We start from the raw sequence: 17723 nt of genomic DNA, 5'->3' as shown, positions 1-17723 counted from the left end.
AGGGCACCATAAATCCTAAGGACGGCCCTGCCCCAGGAATTCCAATAACCCCTTACCTCTCAAGACCTGTTGAGAGCCTCAAAGGCCCGTGTTTGCCACTCCAAAACCGTCCCTCTTGGCCTCGGTGGTTTCAGCTGAGGCCCGAAGAGTGCACTGGATGCGACTCAGAAACCCATCTCCCATGCCAGAGGCTCAGGCTTAATCTTCAAGGCCGATCGCAAAACCTTCAGCCGGGCACGTTTCACTCCCTTCCCGCCTCCGCCCAAGTGGCAAGGGAGAAACGGACAAGACACGCTGGCTAGAAGATGCCTCCGTCCCTCTTCTCTGTAGGCTGCTGTGATGTTATTAATATGAAGTGGGACTGTATAGATCAGTTGCCACCACTGTTATATATTTGCAGCAAATATTGTACAAAGGTTATCATGGGAGGTGTCTATGACAAGGTTATGATTTGCTGGTTATCGTTATACTAGCTGTATGTGGGTACCAATTTCATATTTGAAGTCATGAATATGGGCTATGTACTTGTATCTAAAATGTATTTGATTCCGAGTAGCCTCAGTGATGCATTTGGTCAGCTTCTTGAGAAAGGACTATTCTCAGTAGGTGCCCAATCAAGAAACACTTAACTGACAATGGACTTTGGGAGACGCCAATCCACATCTGAGCTTTCCTGGGAACTTTCAAACTAACATGTAAACAATGGCGCCGGCCTGCAAACTGAGTCATGCGTGGACATGTGATTTGCCCATGTGACTCCAGACTCCATCTTGCTGCTGTGATTTTCCAAGGTCAGTCCGAGGACCAATCCTATTCAACTTATTCATAAATGATCTGGAGAAAGGGGTAAACAGTGAGGTGGCAAAGTTCACAGACGATACTAAACTGCTCAAGATAGCTAAGACCAAAGCAAACTGTGAAGAACTTCAAAAAGATCTCACAAAACTAAATGATCAGGCAACAAAATGGCAAATGAAATTTAATGTGGATGAATGTAAAGTAATGTATATTGGAAAAAATAACCCCAGCTATACATAAAATATGATGGGGGTTAATTTAGCTGCAACTAATCAAGAAACTGGTCTCAGTGAGACCAGAAACATGGCTCAGGAGGGATTAGGCCAGAGTCCTTTCCTCCTCCCTCATTCTCTCCCCTTCTTTTGAGAAGGATTCACAGCAACTGTTTTCCCTCCAAAACCTGAACTTCCTCCAGTTTTGAAAATGGGGAGAGAAGCAAACTCTGTCGTGATTTCATATCTGTAATGGATAAATGGATAGAAAGTTCTCAGCAGCCCCTGCCAGCCTTTCACAAGGGGGGAGGGAATCCCTGGGCGAGGCTTCTTTAACAGGAGAATGGATGGCATAGAGGAGCCAAATTTTGTAACAAATGTCCATGCCCGGTGACTGGCAGATAATGGCCAATAGGGACCCAGCCTAGAGACGACTACATCTCAGCACTGGGCGAAACAAACCCTCATGGAGACCATTCATCATGGGGGTTTGGGATACTGCTAGTGAACATGGTGAGGGGAAAGTGAGGGGCTAATACAGTAGCATGGAGATTCTCAGCCACTCTGGGCACAGCCTGGGCAGCAAGGAGCCAGGCACAGACTGAGCCCTTGTCCTGTGCCCCCTGAGGAAAAGAAAAGGGTCCAGCCAACTGTCCTGTGAGCAGCTGGGAGACACTGTCATAGAAATTCCTGTCCGTTCCAGCTGAGGAATAAGGAGAGACGGACACAGCTAATCAAGCAAGGAGCCCCGGGAGGGGCGATCCATTTATTTCAATTGCACTTGGGTTCGAGCTCATAAGTCAGCAAGAACAAAGAAAACACTTACACCAAAGCATTATATGCAGTTGACTATGATAATCTATCGCTCTATGATTGGCCAAAATTTGCTATCATTACCATACCTAATTAGCAAGCTACATGTATCTGCCCTTCTTATGACCCCTTATTGTTCATCTACGTGCCCCCCCCCCCTTGCGTTATTTTGCAAACCAAGCAGTTAGTTATCTACAGGACGCAGGCACAGAAAGTTCCATTGTCTCCAGGTTTGGAGTTTGGCTACATTTCCTCTCGAAGGAACTTCTTGAGTTAAGATATAGCATAGCTGTGCTGTATATCTTCCATGTGTACGTGACAAATTTGCCCCCTGGCAGTTAAGCAGAATAATTTTATATCAACACCGTTCCCCCAAACAGGGGGAGGCCTCTGGCTTTGGTGTGGAAATATGGAGCAAGTCACTTTCCTCAACAAACATTTTAATGAAGATAAAGGGGGAAAGAAATGAGTTTCAAATGAGAGGAGAAAGTTGACCATTTAACTCCCTGCAACCGCCAGGATGGAGAATGACTAAGGCAACAAATTCCCTCCAAAATAGGAGGACTTGCTGCAACTAAACATGGGAACGTCTCCAAACACGAGATGCTTTTGAACAGACATTTAATAATGACATGGAAAAAGACAAAATCTGACAGCTGATGTCTATGTCTATCACTTAGAAAAGTTAGATGCCTGCAAGTCACCAGGGCCTGATGAAATGCATCCTAGAATACTCAAGGAGCTAATAGAGGAGGTATCTGAGCCTCTAGCTATTATCTTTGGAAAATCATGGGAGACAGGAGAGATTCCAGAAGACTGGAAAAGGGCAAATATAGTGCCCATCTATAAAAAGGGAAATAAAAACAACCCAGGAAACTACAAACCAGTTAGTTTAACTTCTGTGCCAGGGAAGATAATGGAGCAAGTAATTAAGGAAATCATCTGCAAACACTTGGAAGATAGTAAGGTGATAGGGAATAGAACAAATCATGTCAAACCAATCTGGTAGCTTTCTTTGATAGGATAACGAGTCTTGTGGCTAAGGGAGAAGCAGTGGATGTGGTATACTTGGACTTTAGTAAGGCATTTGATACGGTCTTGCATGATATTCCTTGACTTTAGCAAAGCTTTTGATACGGTCTCCCACAGTATTCTTGCCGCCAAGTTAAAGAAGTATGGGCTGGATGAATGGACTGTAAGGTGGATAGAAAGCTGCCTAGATCGTTGGGCTCAACGGGTAGTGATCAATGGCTCCATGTCTAGTTAGCAGCCAGTTGCAAGCGGAGTGCCCCAAGGGTCGGTCCTGGGGCCGGTTTTGTTTAATATCTTTATTAATGATCTGGAGGATGGTGTGGACTGCACTCTCAGCAAGTTTGCAGATGACACTAAACTAGGAGGCGTGGTAGATACACTAGAGGGTAGGGATCGGATACAGAGGGACCTAGACAAATTAGAGGATTGGGCCAAAAAAAACCTGATGAGGTTCAACAAGGACAAGTGCAGAGTCCTGCACTTAGGACGGAAGAATCCCATGCACTGCTACAGACTAGGGACCGAATGGCTAGGTAGCAGTTCTGCAGAAAAGGACCTAGGGGTCACAGTGGACGAGAAGCTGGATATGAGTCAACAGTGTGCTCTTGTTGCCAAGAAGGCTAACGGCATTTTGGGCTGTATAAGTAGGGGCATTGCCAGCAGATCAAGGAACGTGATCGTTCCCCTTTATTCGACATTGGTGAGGCCTCATCTGGAATACTGTGTCCAGTTTTGGGCCCCACACTACAAGAAGGATGTGGAAAAATTGGAAAGAGTCCAACGGAGGGCAACAAAAATGATTAGGGGTCTGGAGCACATGACCTATGAGGAGAGGCTGAGGGAACTGGGATTGTTTAGTCTCCAGAAGAGAAGAATGAGGGGGGATTTGATAGCAGCCTTCAACTACCTCTTGGTTCCAAAGAGGATGGAGCTCGGCTGTTCTCAGTGGTGGCAGATGACAGAACAAGGAGCAATGGTCTCAAGTTGCAGTGGGGGAGGTCCAGGTTGGATATTAGGAAAAACTATTTCACAGTGAAACACTGGAATGCGTTACCTAGGGAGGTGGTGGAGTCTCCTTCCTTGGAGGTTTTTAAGGCCCAGCTTGACAAAGCCCTGTCTGGGATGATTTAGTTGGGAATTGGTCCTGCTTTGAGCAGGGGGTTGGACTAGATGACCTCTTGAGGTCCCTTCCAACCCTGATATTCTATGATTCTATGATATTCTTATTGATAAACAAGGCAAATACAACTTAGATGGGGCTACTATAAGGTGGGTGCATAACTGGCTGGATAACCGTACTCAGAGAGAAGTTATTAATGGTTCTCAATCCTGCTGAAAAGGTATAACAAGTGGGGTTCCGCAGGGGTCTGTTTTGGGACCGGCTCTGTTCAATAGCTTCATCAACGACTTAGATATTGGCATAGAAAGTACGCTTATTAAGTTTGCAGATGATACTACAGTGGGAGGGATTGCAACTGCTTTGGAGGATAGGGTCATAATTCAAAATGATCTGGACAAATTGGAGAAATGGTCTGAGGTAAACAGGATGAAGTTTAACAAAGACAAATGCAAAGTGCTCCACTTAGGAAGGAACAATCACACAGGAAGGAATCTGTTTCACACATACAGAATGGGAAGAGACTGTCTAGGAAGGAGTACGGCAGAAAGGGATCTAGGGGTTATAGTGGACCACAAGCTAAATATGAGTCAACAGTGTGATGCTGTTGCAAAAAAAGCAAAATGATTCTGGAATGCATTAACAGGTGTGTTGTGAACAAGACACGAGAAGTCATTCTTCCGCTCTACTCTGCACTGGTTAGGCCTCAACTGGAATATGGTGTCCAGTTCTGGGCACCGCATTTCAAGAAAGATGTGGAGAAATTGGAGAGGGTCCAAAGAAGAACAACAAGAATGATTAAAGGTCTTGAGAACATGACCTATGAAGGAAGGCTGAAAGAATTGGGTTTGTTTAGTTTGGAAAAGAGAAGACTGAGAGGGGACATGATAGCAGTTTTCAGGTATCTAAAAGGGTGCCATAAGGAAGAGGGAGAAAACTTGTACACCTTAGCCTCTAAGGATAGAACAAGAAGCAATGGGCTTAAACTGTAGCATGGGAGGTTTAAGTTGGACATTAGGAAAAAGTTCCTAACTGTCAGGGTGGCTAAACACTGGAATAAACTGCCTAGGGAGGTTGTGGAATCTCCATCTCTGGAGATATTTAAGAGTAGGTTAGATAAATGTCTATCAGGGATGGTCTAGACAGTATTTGGTCCTGCCATGAGAGCGGGGAACTGGACTCAATGACCTCTCGAGGTCCCTTCTAGTCCTAGAATCTATGAATCTATGTTAAGTCATTAAAGAGAAAAGGGTGAAAATCTGGAAAATTTTGGATCAATTTTCACTAAGTAGAGCGGAAAGTGAAAAAATGTGAAGTATTTTATATCGATAGTCAATAGTAGGTAAAGAGGTAAAATGAGAGTGAATTTCATAGTGTTATTTGACAAATTGAAAGAAAATGGGAAACATCTGCAAAACTTTTTTAAATATATTCAAAATTGAGAAAAGGTCAAAATCTGAAGATATTTTATGTTAATATTTATTATTAGTGAGACATGGAAAAAATCTTAGGGAATATTAAATTAGAAATAGATAACTAGAGAGAAAGGAAGGCAATTTTTTAGGATATTCTCTTAAAGAAGAGATCTGTGTGTAGCTCAGAAATGGATCTCTCTCACCAACTGAAGTGGGTCTAATAAAAGATATGACCTCACCCACCTTATCTTTCTAAATGCAAAGCAATGCACATTGGAGAGAAAAACTAGAGTTACTTTAAAACATTACTGGGTGGTAAATTAACTATCACCTGTAGCCCATATAGCTAGCTTTAGCATTTCTTTTATGCAGCAGTAACGCAAGGAACCCACAGGCCCGTCTCCTGTAGGACACTGGCATTAGCAGTTAGCATAAGGCTCGAGGTCTATGAACTCTGGCACAGATAACTGGCCTAAGGGTCACCCCTAAGGTTTGGGGAACTGGAAATAGAGTGTCTAAGGGGGAATTTCATCCGTAAAGACACCAGCCGACCAGAGGAACATGAGCTAACACCGGCCTTCGGATAGAACATCCACAGATGTCTGACCACAGGAGGGCCATGGCAATGAACTGACCCCAAGATGAGATCATTACTACACTAACCTATAGGAGAAGCAACAGAGGGTCCTGTGGCACCTTTAAGACAAACAGATGTATTGGAGCATAAGCTTCCATGGGTGAATGCCCTGAGAAGCGGGAAGGCGCCGGGGGGGGGGCCGCTGCTGGGGGGGGGGGCGGATCTGAGAGGCGCCGGCGGGGGGAGGGGCGCGGGGCTGGGGGGGTCTCTGCGGGGGGGAGGGGATGAGGGGGGCGGGGTCAGGCTGACCCCGGGTCCCGCCCTTACCTGGGCTGCAGAGGGCGGAAGCGCCGCGGGGCAGGCTGGGATATGTAGTTCCTGACTCTCCCAGGAGCGCGGATGAGGGGCGGGGTTCCCGCATGCGCAGAGGCAGCGCTCGCAGAGCACCTGGCACGTGCCCCCCCCCCCTGGCGTTTGGCTCCGGCAGCCCCGCCCAGGGCCGGGGGGCGGGAGAACGGGGGGCGGGGTGTGAGCAGCTGCTGGGCATGCGCAGATCGCTGCGGGGCCGGGGAGAGTGGCGGCGTCTGTGCTGGGGAGACCCATTAACTCCCCCAGTGCCCGGCCCGCCGGAGCCGCCCCCGCTGCGGCGCTGCAGCCTCCAGGTACCGGAGCGAGCCCCGGGGGCGGGGCCGGGCGGTGACTCTGCCCCAGTGTCCGTGGGGGGGACCCGGCATCTCGCAGCGCCGGGATCTGCTCCCTGGGGGCAGCGCCCGCGGGGGGCTCGGAGCTGCTGTCCCCGCAGGAGCCCAACGCCCCCGGGACCGGCCAGGCTCTGCCCAGGGGCCCCACGGGGGAGATCGGGGGGCCCGGCCCCACTGGGGTCCCTGCGTGTGGCTGGGCGGGGGCTGCCGGGAGGGGGGACCTGGGAAAGGGGCGGATGGAAAATGTCTGTGCAGCCCGGACATGGCCGGGGGGGGGAGAAGAGCCGGTGACCCCCGAGGAGCGGGAAGAGAAGGGGGGGGCTGAGATCCCCTCGTATTTACCGCTGCCCCCTCCCGTGGGGACCCCCCCATCCTCTCCAGCCCTGCCCCTTTCTCCCTAGAGAGCAACGAGCCACATCCACGGTGACCCCCCCCCCTTCTCTCAAATCCCCGATAAGGTCTGTTTTCCTCCCTGATTGTGCCCCATTTTCCCTCTACTTTGCCAATGGCCAGTTCAAATCCCAGGTTTTGGGTGACTTCCCTCCCCCACCCCCCCATTTTTGCCTGCAGTGATTTGTCTTTGTTTAGGAGGTTTCAGAGTAGCAGCTGTGTTAGTCTGTATCCGCAAAAAGAACAGGAATACTTGTGGCACCTTAGAGACTAACAAATTTATTAGAGCATAAGCTTTCGTGGACTACAGCCCACTTCTTCGGTATGCATCCCCGCGGGCTTATGCTCTAATAAATTTGTTAGTCTCTAAGGTGCCACAAGTACTCCTGTTCTTTTTGTTTAGGAGGTAAATCGGTCCCATGAGTGATTTCTGAAATGGGCAGACGCTGGGAGAGCCCTGAGACAGGGATATGCTGAGCGGGGCTGGGGGGCCTCCCTTTGCTGGCAACAGGGCATGGAAAGGCCCAAGAGGGGAAGGGAGGAGCAAGCAGCCCCCATGGAAACTGAACAGCCCCAGGTTTCCCAGTCCCAGCTACTTCCCCCACTCCCCCACCCAGCAGCCCCCCCCACCGCCTGCTAGTCACATTCCCAGACCCCACTGCCAGCTCTCCCCACAGCCGGTGACCTTCTGACTCCAGCCCCACTCCTTTCCTCTGTGAAAGCCACATCACCCAGGGCTCCCTGCCGCCATGTGAATGTGAGGCAAGAAGAATCCATCCCGTTCTGTTGTTTGAATATCACTGTATAATCCCCTCAAATGTCTCTTCTTTTCTCTTGAACTGTTGAATGGTGACATAAAATCTCCCCAGATGTTGGTGCTTCTCTGTTATATTGGCAAATATTTAGTTTGTGCCCCATTTTCTCCTCAGTTCTGAAATTCTGATATCAAATTCTTAAACATCTTCCCGCTTTTCTCCCAGGGTGTCTGACTAACATCAGGGCTATTATCATCCTGAGCGTGGCCCAGGCCTTGCCTGAGATCAGGTGCCCCAGTGGGACGGGCACTGCACAAACCCTGACCGAGTTTGGGGCACTCGTTGTGCCAGGAACTGCACAGACCCCTACAGAGAGCCAGGACCTTCTTGTGCCGGGTGCTACAGTGACCCTGACTGAGCTCTGGGCCCCTGTTGTGCCAGGCCCTGCATGAAATCAGGCTCCCATTGTGCCAGGTGCTGCAGAGACCCCGAGTGAGATCTGGGCCCCGTTCCGCTGGGCGCAGCGGAGACCCCGAGTGAGATCTGGGCCCCGTTCCGCTGGGCGCAGCGGAGACCCCGAGTGAGATCTGGGCCCCGTTCCGCTGGGCGCAGCGGAGACCCCGAGTGAGATCTGGGCCCCGTTCCGCTGGGCGCAGCGGAGACCCCGAGTGAGATCTGGGCCCCGTTCTGCGGGGTGCCGCGGAGACCCCGAGTGAGATCTGGGCCCTGTTCTGCCGGGCGCCGCAGAGACCCTGAGTGAGGTCAGACCCCACTGTTGTGACAGGTGCTGTTCAGACCCCAAGTGAGATCTGGGCCCTGTTCCGCCAGGTGCTGCAGAAACCCCAACTGAGATTTGTGTCCCCGTTGGGCCTGGCACTGCATTGACCCCGACCAAGATCACGCCCCACCACTGTACTGGGCACTGCACAGACCCTGATGAAGATCCTGGCCCAACATTTTGCCAGGTGCTGCAGGGACCCCAAACAAAATCAGGGATCCTGTAATGCCAGGAGTTGCAGAGCCCCTGACTGAGATCAGGCCCCATGTTGTGCAGGGCTTTGCACAGACACTGACCAAGATCAGAGTCCCCATAGTGACAGGTGCTGAACAGACACCAAGGGTATGTCTACAATGCCATTAAAACCCCCCAGCTGGCCCATGGCAGCTGACACAGGCTCACAGGGCTCAGGCGAAGGGGCTGTTTAATTGCAGTGTAGATGTCTGGGCTCTGGCTGGAGCCAGGCTATAGAACCCTGCGAGATGGGAGGGTGCCAGACATTTGGCTCCAGCCCAAGCCGGAACATCTACAGCACCATTAAACAGCTCCGCAGCCTGAGCCGTGTGAGCCCAAGTCAGCAGACACAGGCTAGCCGCCTGTGTCTAACTGCAGTGTAGACATGCCCACAGTGACAGTCCTTGCCACAAAAAACTCAAAGGCTAAATAGGCCAATGGTGGGAGGTGACTCTCCATTTTACAGATGGGGAAACTGAAGCTCAGAGAGTGGAAGTACAGTAATTTGCTCAAGTTTGCATGGAGAATTTGGGGCAGAACTGGGAACTGAACCCAGATTGTTTGAATTCTTGCCTCTCCCCTTAACCCCAAGCCCAGTGTGTGCGTGTACAGCGTTGTTTTGGGCTGTGTTTGCCTTGGATAGAGGGCAGGGGAGTTCGGGGTGGTGGTCAGTTGGGGGTGTGGATAGGGTTTGGGGCGGTCAGAGAGTGGGGAATGGGGGGGCAGTCAGGAAGGAGGGGGGGTTGGATGGGGTGGCATGGGGCAGTCAGAAGCAGGGGTTCTGGAGGCGGTAAGGGGGCAGGGAGGGGGGGTTGGATAGAGGGCAGGGGAGTTAGGGGTGGTGGTCAGTTGGCGGGGGCGTGAATAGGGTTTGGGGCGATGAGAGGGCAGGGAACAGGGGGCAGTCAGGAAGGAGCGGGGGTTGGATGGGGTGGCATGGGGCAGTCAGGAGCAGGGGATCCGGAGGCGGTAAGGGGACAGGGAGAAGGGGGGGTTGGATAGAGGGCAGGGGAGTTTGAGGTGGTGGTCAGGGGACAGAGATGTGGATGGGGTCGGAGTGGTCAGAGGGCAGGAAACAAGAGGTTGAATGGGGGTAGGAGTCCCGGTGGGGCAGTCAGGAAAGGGGGGGGGGGGGTTGGATGGGGCGGCAGTGGGCAGTCAGTAGCAGGGGTTCCAGGGGCAGACAGGGAGAATGGGTGGTTGGATGGGGAAGGGGTCCCGTGGGGGGCAATCAGGAATGAGAGGAAGGATTGGATGGGGCGGCGGGGGGCAGTCAGGGGTGGGGGGTTCGGGGGCGGTCAGGGGACAGGGAGCGCGGGGGTTGGATGGAGCAGGGGTCCCGGTGGGGGGGTCGGATAGGGCGGGGGGCTGGGCCACGCTTGGCTGTTTGGGGAGTCACAGCCGGCCCTCCATACAATTTCGGAAACCCAATGTGGCCCTCAGGCCAAAAGGTTTGCCCGCCCCTGCACTGGTGCAAACCCTTAGTATAGACAGAATTTACACTGGTGCACTATGTCCCAGTTCGAAGCTTTGGGGTGTGGGGGGACAGTGACCTCACTGAGGCGTGGGGCTGGCTGAACAGTGCAGCTGGTAACGGAGGGGCAGCAGTGAGTGCTGGGGTATGAGCCAGGAGCACAGGACTGGACACTGACTTCTCCTGACCCAGGACACACACCCCCAGCTGTGTGCAGGGACGGCAGCTGAGCAGCCCTGCCAAGACAGCCTGTGCATCCATTGGCAAACCACCTCTTCCTGCAGCCTAATACAATGGGGTCTGGGGACCTTTCTAGGCTGCGGGTGACGGGGCTCTGGAGTTACTGGGGTTTGTTCCAGGGTCTGTCACTGACCTGCTTGGTGACCTTGAGGAAGTCGCAGCCCCAGTCTGTTTTCCTCCTACCCACTGTCTACTTGGATTGTGATCTCTTTGGGGCAAGGACTGTTCCTCTCTGTCTGTGCAGTGCCCAGCACAATGGGGTGCTGATCTCAGTCAGGTTCTCTGCCATGCGCAGCACGATGGGGACCTGATCTCCACCAGTGTCTGTGCAACGCAAGGCGCAGTTCATAGACTCACAGACTTTAAGGCCAGAAGGGAAAATCATGATCATCTAGTCTGAGCTCCTGCACATCGCAGGCAAGAGAACCTCACCCACCCACTCCTGTAATAGCCCCCTAACCTCTGGCTGAGTTAATGAAGTCCTCAGATCATTATTTAAAAACTTCAAATTACAAAAAAAATCCACCATTTACACTAGTTTAAACTTGCAAATGACCCATGCCATACCCCATGCTGCAGAGGAAGGCAAAAAAAAACCAACCCCAGGGTCTCTGCCAATCTGAGTCTGGGCAAAATTTCTTCCCATCCCCAAATATGGCAATCAGTTAGACCCTGAGCATGTGGGCAAGACCCAGCAGCCAGACACCTGGGAAAGAATTCTCTGTAGTATTTCAGAGCCCTCCCCATCTAGTGTCCCATCACTGGCCTTTGGAGATATTTGCTGCTAGCAGTTGCAGACTGACTACATGCCATTGTAGGCAGTCCCATCATACCATCTCCTCCATGAAGGTATCAAGCTCAGTCTTGAAGCCAGTTAGGTTTTTTGCCCCCAATGCTCCCCTTGGAAGGCTGTTCCAAAACTTCACTCTGATAGTTAGAAACCTTCGCCTAATATCAATCCAAAACTTGTTGATGTCCAATATCCATTTGTTCTAGTGCCAAGATTGGTGCTTAACCTAAATAACTCCTCTCCTTCCCTGGTATTTATCCTTCTGATGTATTTCTAGAGAGCGATCATATCTCCCCTCAGCCTTCTTTTGGTTAGGCTAAACAAGCCAAGCTCTTTGAGTCTCCTCTCATATGGCAGATTTTCCATTCCTCGGATCATCCTAGTAGCCCTTCTCTGCACCTGTTCCAGTTTGAATTCATCCTTCTTAAACATGGGAGACCAGAATGACCCACAGTATTTCAGATGAGGTCTCATCAGTGCCTTGTATAACAGTACTAACCCTTCCCTGGGTCTACGGGAAATACCTCGCCTGATGCATCCTAGGACTGCATTCACCTATTTCACGGCTGCATCACACTGGTGGTCCAGGGCTCTGATAGTTTGGGATGTTCCTTTTCCCATAGTCAGTTCTTCCCCTTTATTGTTTTACCCCCACCTGTGCCCAATATCACTCTCTTCTTAACTTGCTTTGGTTATTTCACTTCCAGTTTTTAAATGAGTTCTAATTTTGCAAAGCTGAAAACGATACCTAGTGAAGGTCTGCTGTAATTACCAGGTTCCCTATAGCATTTTCTGGTGGGGTGCATAAAGCAATGTCAGAGAGCCAAAAGTGATTTTTAGGGTGAAAGGGCTCATCAGGTGTTTGCTCTCTAGGAAGCATGTCACCGGCCAGGGCTTGCAGTCTTTCAGGAGTGGTGCGCTGGATTGTATTTAGTAATCTCAAAATAAAAGGTTAAGACTGCTGGTTCACAATATCCAATGAGATCTTGCAAACAATTATACAAATAGACTCTAACGCTATTTAAACAACATGGTATTAATACTGATTCAAAACTAAAATTAAAATTATGAGATAAACGCATGAGAACTGAACTGACACCTAATTTCAATTTCTTAATGCCTGAAATTTTGAGACTCGCTCACACCATCTTTTTTTTTAAAAGCGATGCACAGCACACAGTCAAGTTAATTCATGAAAGCACACCAATTATTGACTGCTTTGTGTTGCATAAGCATCTGATTAAACACCTAATTCAAACTGTACCACTGTAAGTGGAAATGCATCAACAGAGCTTAGCTCCAATGTGCTTAAATGTGAATGAAAAGTTTCTAAATTAAATACATGGCAGGATGGTAAACGGGGAAATTACACAGAAGTGCCTCTCCCCAGTCCTGTTCACTTCTTGTCCCAACCCCCCATGAGTTCTGGCCTCTTGGTGAACTCAGCTCCCAGTCCCACATCAGCTGTGCCCTCTCCCAGCCTAACCCATTTCTATTGCACTTCCTCATCCAGGCAGGGGTTGGCACTACAGCCCCTAAGGCACCTGCATTAATCACTCTCACATACTGGGGCTATTTATATTTCAGGGAGCGATTTATCAGAGTTACTGACTCTGGAAGGTGGGAGAGAGGAGAGGCTGAGAGGGAATTTGCTCCCCACACTCTGTAGGGCCATGTTCGACCCTGATAACCTTCATGTTACCTCATCCTCCACCCTCCCCCATGTGTCTCTGCTCATGTGTCAGTGTGTCACCTTCTGGTCATAATGCCACTGGCCTCAGCAGAGCTCCCAGACAGGAGCTACATCACGATTGGGTTACGGTACTGAGAGTAAAATACATCACAGGGAAGGTGCAATTATCCTCAAAGGAAGCACTACAGTCTAGGAAGTGAAAGAATTCAAGTATTTAGTTACTTAAAAGTATGCTTGAAAGGATTGGATTTTTATTAATAAATTGCAGTAAATGTTGATTTCACTGTACACGCACACAGATGAAAAAAATTTATATAGGTAAAATACAGAAATGCTTCTGGAGAAAGTCGAGTTTGATTTAAGGATATTTACACTGTATATTTTGCATGTGACATTGACAATTTGTGTTTGAACAGTTATAAAGATTTGGCTTTGGGAATCTCATTTACTGTAATTAAATAATTGTTGTCTGATGACCCCCATAACTTCCCACAGCTCTGAACGTTGAAATCATAAACATTGAAAAAAGGGCTTAAAATAAATATATCATCTATTAAAATTAAAAAAAGAAATTGACAAAATGAATGTTGCTAAACCCACTGAACAGCAATTGCAATATACTTGGGGATGGAATTTCACAGCTAAGGCACCAACCTTATTTCTGCCGTATAGTGATACCAGGCAATCGCCATAAGGCTACGAATAAGGCATGTTAGTGTATAAAGTCCCAGATTAGATTATACCGATTTGTAAAGACATATGAGATCTCTCCCTCAGGGTATCACCTTCACTGGGTTGTTTCTTTTATTGGTAATTCCCAGAAGTCAATAGATAAATAACGTTCTATCCGTTATGAAGTGGCCATTTCAGATTTCTGGTGAGTGTCTATTATTTTGCACTAGGGGCCAGGTCCCTGGAGAGACGGAACCTCGGTTTCATTTTAACTTGTGCATGCCCAGCAGCTTCCGGAATTTGGTTCAAAGTATTTCCATGTTTCCCTGGCCTGTTGTTAAAAGTGCTGCTAGAGAAAGTGGGGAGGGGCAGGAACTCACTGCAGGATCAGTAGCTGAGTCCCTTAGATATTTATAGCTCATCGGAAGAAGGACGGGGATTGGTGGGTGTCTGGGGATTTAATAATAAACACACAAATATCATCGTTCTTAATGAATTTTCATCTTCTAATTCCTATAACCCAGTAATTATCCCTGGCTGCCCCAGGGAGTCTGGGGAGGGAGTACTAGTAAACTCCTGGGGCCAGTGTGGAACCTAATGCACATGGATCTTTCCATGGCTGGCTCAGTCACCCAACGTGAAATTCACTTCACTGGATAAATCCCTGGTTTCTGGGCTCTGCAGAAGGGTGGGGAGGTGAATTCTATCCCCCATTCCTGGGCGTGGACCCCCTTCTCCCCCCCCCAATCCTCACCCTGATCTCAGACACTACCCCAACCTTCCCCTGCAGTGATGGACCCACTTGATGCTTCCAAAGCCATCTGCCATGGGACCTAGAGTGGGCAGAGGCCCAGCTCCAGAACGGCTACCCGTGCCCAGAGCCACCATGCTGTGCTGGGGTTGCCCTGGCTTTCCAATCTGCAGAGGGGTCCAGCTGTTTGGGGACCCCGCCCATGCACCCATCACACGCAAACTTCCTCACAACACACATCCCAGGATGGGGAAGGACCATCTGGAACTGGCTGCAGTCTCCCCTTGCTGCTGTGAGAGGAATGGGGTGGTCCCTCATATAGGACACAAACATACCCAGGCGCAGAAGGGAAATGTAGTTTCTTCCAGGGGCTTATAAATGTTTGGTTTAGAGTCCTGAGCTCTGTCTTCCTGTTTGTCTCCTTCTGCCACTTTCAGATCTCTTGGCGAGACAAAGTGGGTGAGGTCATTTCTTTTACAACCAATAAAAAATCCCTCTCTCTGATATCCTGGGACCAAAATGGCTACAACAACTCTTTTCCCTTTGTACCCCCTCCCACTTTCACTTCCCCCTCAGCTGAGACTGTCCCATGTGATGGGAAAATAAGGGTTCAGTCCTGTAACTGGATTGGGTCATGCTAGCACTGACGGGAGTGAAAGCCTGTGTGCATTAATGACAGCAGCAGGTCTAGGACTCAGAGACATAGGGAGAAGAGATGGGAATGAGCAGGTTATGTTATGTGCAGGGTGTGAGTTACTCACACGGTAATTCTGTGCCACAGTGTATGCACAGAATTCACGTCCACCGCAGATTATTATTTTTTTTGCCTGAAGAAGATACATTGTCTGAGAAGTACTGCAGTTCTGCCTTTCACCCACCAAGGCCCCTGTGCACCAGAACAGCCCGCAGCCAGCTGGGTTCATCTTGGTGGGAAATTGTTGCCCTGAGCTATACCCTAAATGGGAAGAGAGTTAGTGGGTGCAACTTGGGAGAGTCCTGAGACACGGCTGCCTCCGGGGGTGGGGACAGGGTGTCATTCTCTTCTCACAAGAGGGTGTGGAAGGGGGCACAGGAGGAGCATGTGGTCCCCCATGGAGACTGCCCAGCCCCAAGTTACCCAGTCCCAGCTGCTTCTGCCCCCTTACCATATCCCAAACCTATTCATGCTCCAACTGTCAGCTGCCGGTCTTCCCTCACTGCTACCCCTTCCTGACTCTAGCCCCTTCTCTTTGCCTCTACAAGTTGCCTTGCCCAGGGCTTTGCTGCCTGTGTGAATGGCAGGTATATTTGCTGAACATTCATCTAGTCACTGACACCTTCATTAATGCAGAGTTAAGGTTGCCCAGCAATATGTTGGGCCTTGCAAAAGTCAAACCTCCAAAAACTCAAAAATACAGAGCTAATGTACATGCCAATGCAACCTTAACTCTGCCCCCTGGAGCTGGCAACAGCCACTGGGCGGTATCTGCCTGCACTCCCTGTGTTAGGTGTAGCTGCACTGAAAGGTAGAGGTGTTAGTTAGAATAGCTTGGTGGAAGCGTGATTGTGATATGAGACGATCTGGGTCTGAATCCCCCATGTGTGCAATGAAAGGAGAGAGATGCATGTGTACCTTGATTTTCCAGTCTGTGTCGTTTCTGCACTGAGCTGTGCATATTGTCAGGAGGAAATGGGACTGTTTGCCATGGGAATGGTCAGCAGTGAGATGGGATCTGAGAGCAGTCTGTGCTTAACGATGGGTGAGTGAATGTAGAACGTTAGCTGGAACTTCTGTGAGTAAGGATGAAAGAGTTGTAAAAAGGGGTGAAGAGGTGTTCAGTTGATCAAGTGTGTGGCTGTTTCTGGGGAGCAGACTCAGTGTCTGAGTGTAGAACAGGTGTCAGTAGCTCCTGTACAACGCAGCTCACCTAAAACCAAATTTCGTCTAAGCAAAGATAAAGTGCTTGATTCTGTGCCATGGTTGTCATTTTCCCTAGTACTTTAGTGATGGGCACGATCTCAAATGGCCTATCACACACATGTGTATTGTAGGAGTAAAGCAAAAGAGCCGACTGTCGGCAAATAAGGATAAATAAAGGAATGAAAGAAAAGAAACGGGAGGGAGAACTGTGGACAGATCCCATCAGGATATGGGCCCCTCTTACTTCTGGGTGCCCTGGGAGTGTCTCAGTCCCTTGCAGAGTTTACTGGGTCTCCAGCGCAAGTTTCAGCCTGTTCCCGCTTTGAGCTCTGGGGATCCCCACCCTCCCTCAGTGAAGGCCAGAGCCCGAATGCTGCCAGCCCTCTCTTTGGGGCTGGAGATGCTCCACAGATGGTTCCCTTCCTAGGGTTGCTCCCCTCTGAGTAGAGTAGGTCTCTCCTGTTAACTCCTGCTCCAGTCCTGGCATGGTTTGCAGGTGTGGAGGGGCTGGGCCAGTCCAGACTAAAGCAGCAGTTGAACCCCTTCTATGCCAGCATGGGGATTATATAGCCCTTCACAGGCACCCAGACCAAGGGAATGGCCTCCTATCAGCCCCATGCCAGATGTGGTGGGGCAACCCACTGGCAGCATTACCTTTGAGGGTGCTGCTCCCTCCTGCTCCCACTTCCTCCCCTTCCCCTTTACTGCACCACAATGCCTGTCACCTTCACTTCCTGAAGGGTGACCCCCAGAAGGTGTGTTTTGTTGTCCCTTTTCCCCCCCAGGATCCATTGTGCACCTTCTGTCACTCACCTCTGTCTCAGGAGACAAGGCAGGTTCTGGGGCGCAGGTGATGCTATGCTGGAGATCCATCATCATTGAAGGACTGGCAGCCTTGACCGTCCTAGAAGGTTGCCGGGATGCTGACGTGCACTGGAGGAGAACTGGGGCTTGACTGAGTCCATGGACCATTTGGCCCACACTGCACTGTAAAGCCTGCTCTGCATTGCTGCAGATTGCTGCTGGTGTCGTTGTTCCCGTAAGTCTCTGTAACGCTGTCTTCAGTGACTCGAGAGCATGAGCACCAGCCTCAGGCAGACTGGGAAGAAGCAGGGAAGAAAACCCACATTGGTTGTGAGGTCTATATGTAGATTTTACCAACCAAGTATCCAGTGTAAACGCTTCAGGCACTGTAAGAGCATTAACATGGAATCACCGACCGTCCCCTTGGGTCATCCCATATATCTCACCACGCAGGTGAGCTCACCTTTGTGACAGATGGTCCCGTACACCAGGGGTTCTCAACCTGTTTCTTTCTGAGGCCCCCCCAACATGCTATAAAAACTCCACAGCTCACGTGGGCCACAATAACTGGTTTTCT

The 17723-nt window shown here is 50.0% G+C and overlaps 1 protein-coding gene across 5 annotated transcripts in view; it reads left to right on the top strand.

Moving 5' to 3' along the window:
• Positions 1–17723, top strand: part of LOC101951859 (zinc finger protein 501-like) — a 425990-nt gene that overhangs the window by 395058 nt on the left and 13209 nt on the right. For 3 of the 5 annotated variants that reach the window (XM_065570028.1, XM_065570024.1, XM_065570025.1), the window contains exon 1: positions 6469–6626. The exons of 1 other annotated variant lie outside the window; for it this stretch is intronic. The gene's annotated coding sequence lies outside the window, so the exon portion shown is untranslated. Of the gene's footprint in view, positions 1–6468; positions 6627–17127; positions 17382–17723 lie in introns of those variants that run through there. One more of the 5 variants, XM_065570026.1, reaches the window with a different exon arrangement.

Source organism: Chrysemys picta, chromosome 16 (genome assembly GCF_011386835.1).
Source record: "Chrysemys picta bellii isolate R12L10 chromosome 16, ASM1138683v2, whole genome shotgun sequence".
Classification (NCBI taxonomy): Eukaryota; Metazoa; Chordata; order Testudines; family Emydidae; genus Chrysemys; species Chrysemys picta.
This window is presented reverse-complemented; position numbering and strand designations above follow the sequence as displayed.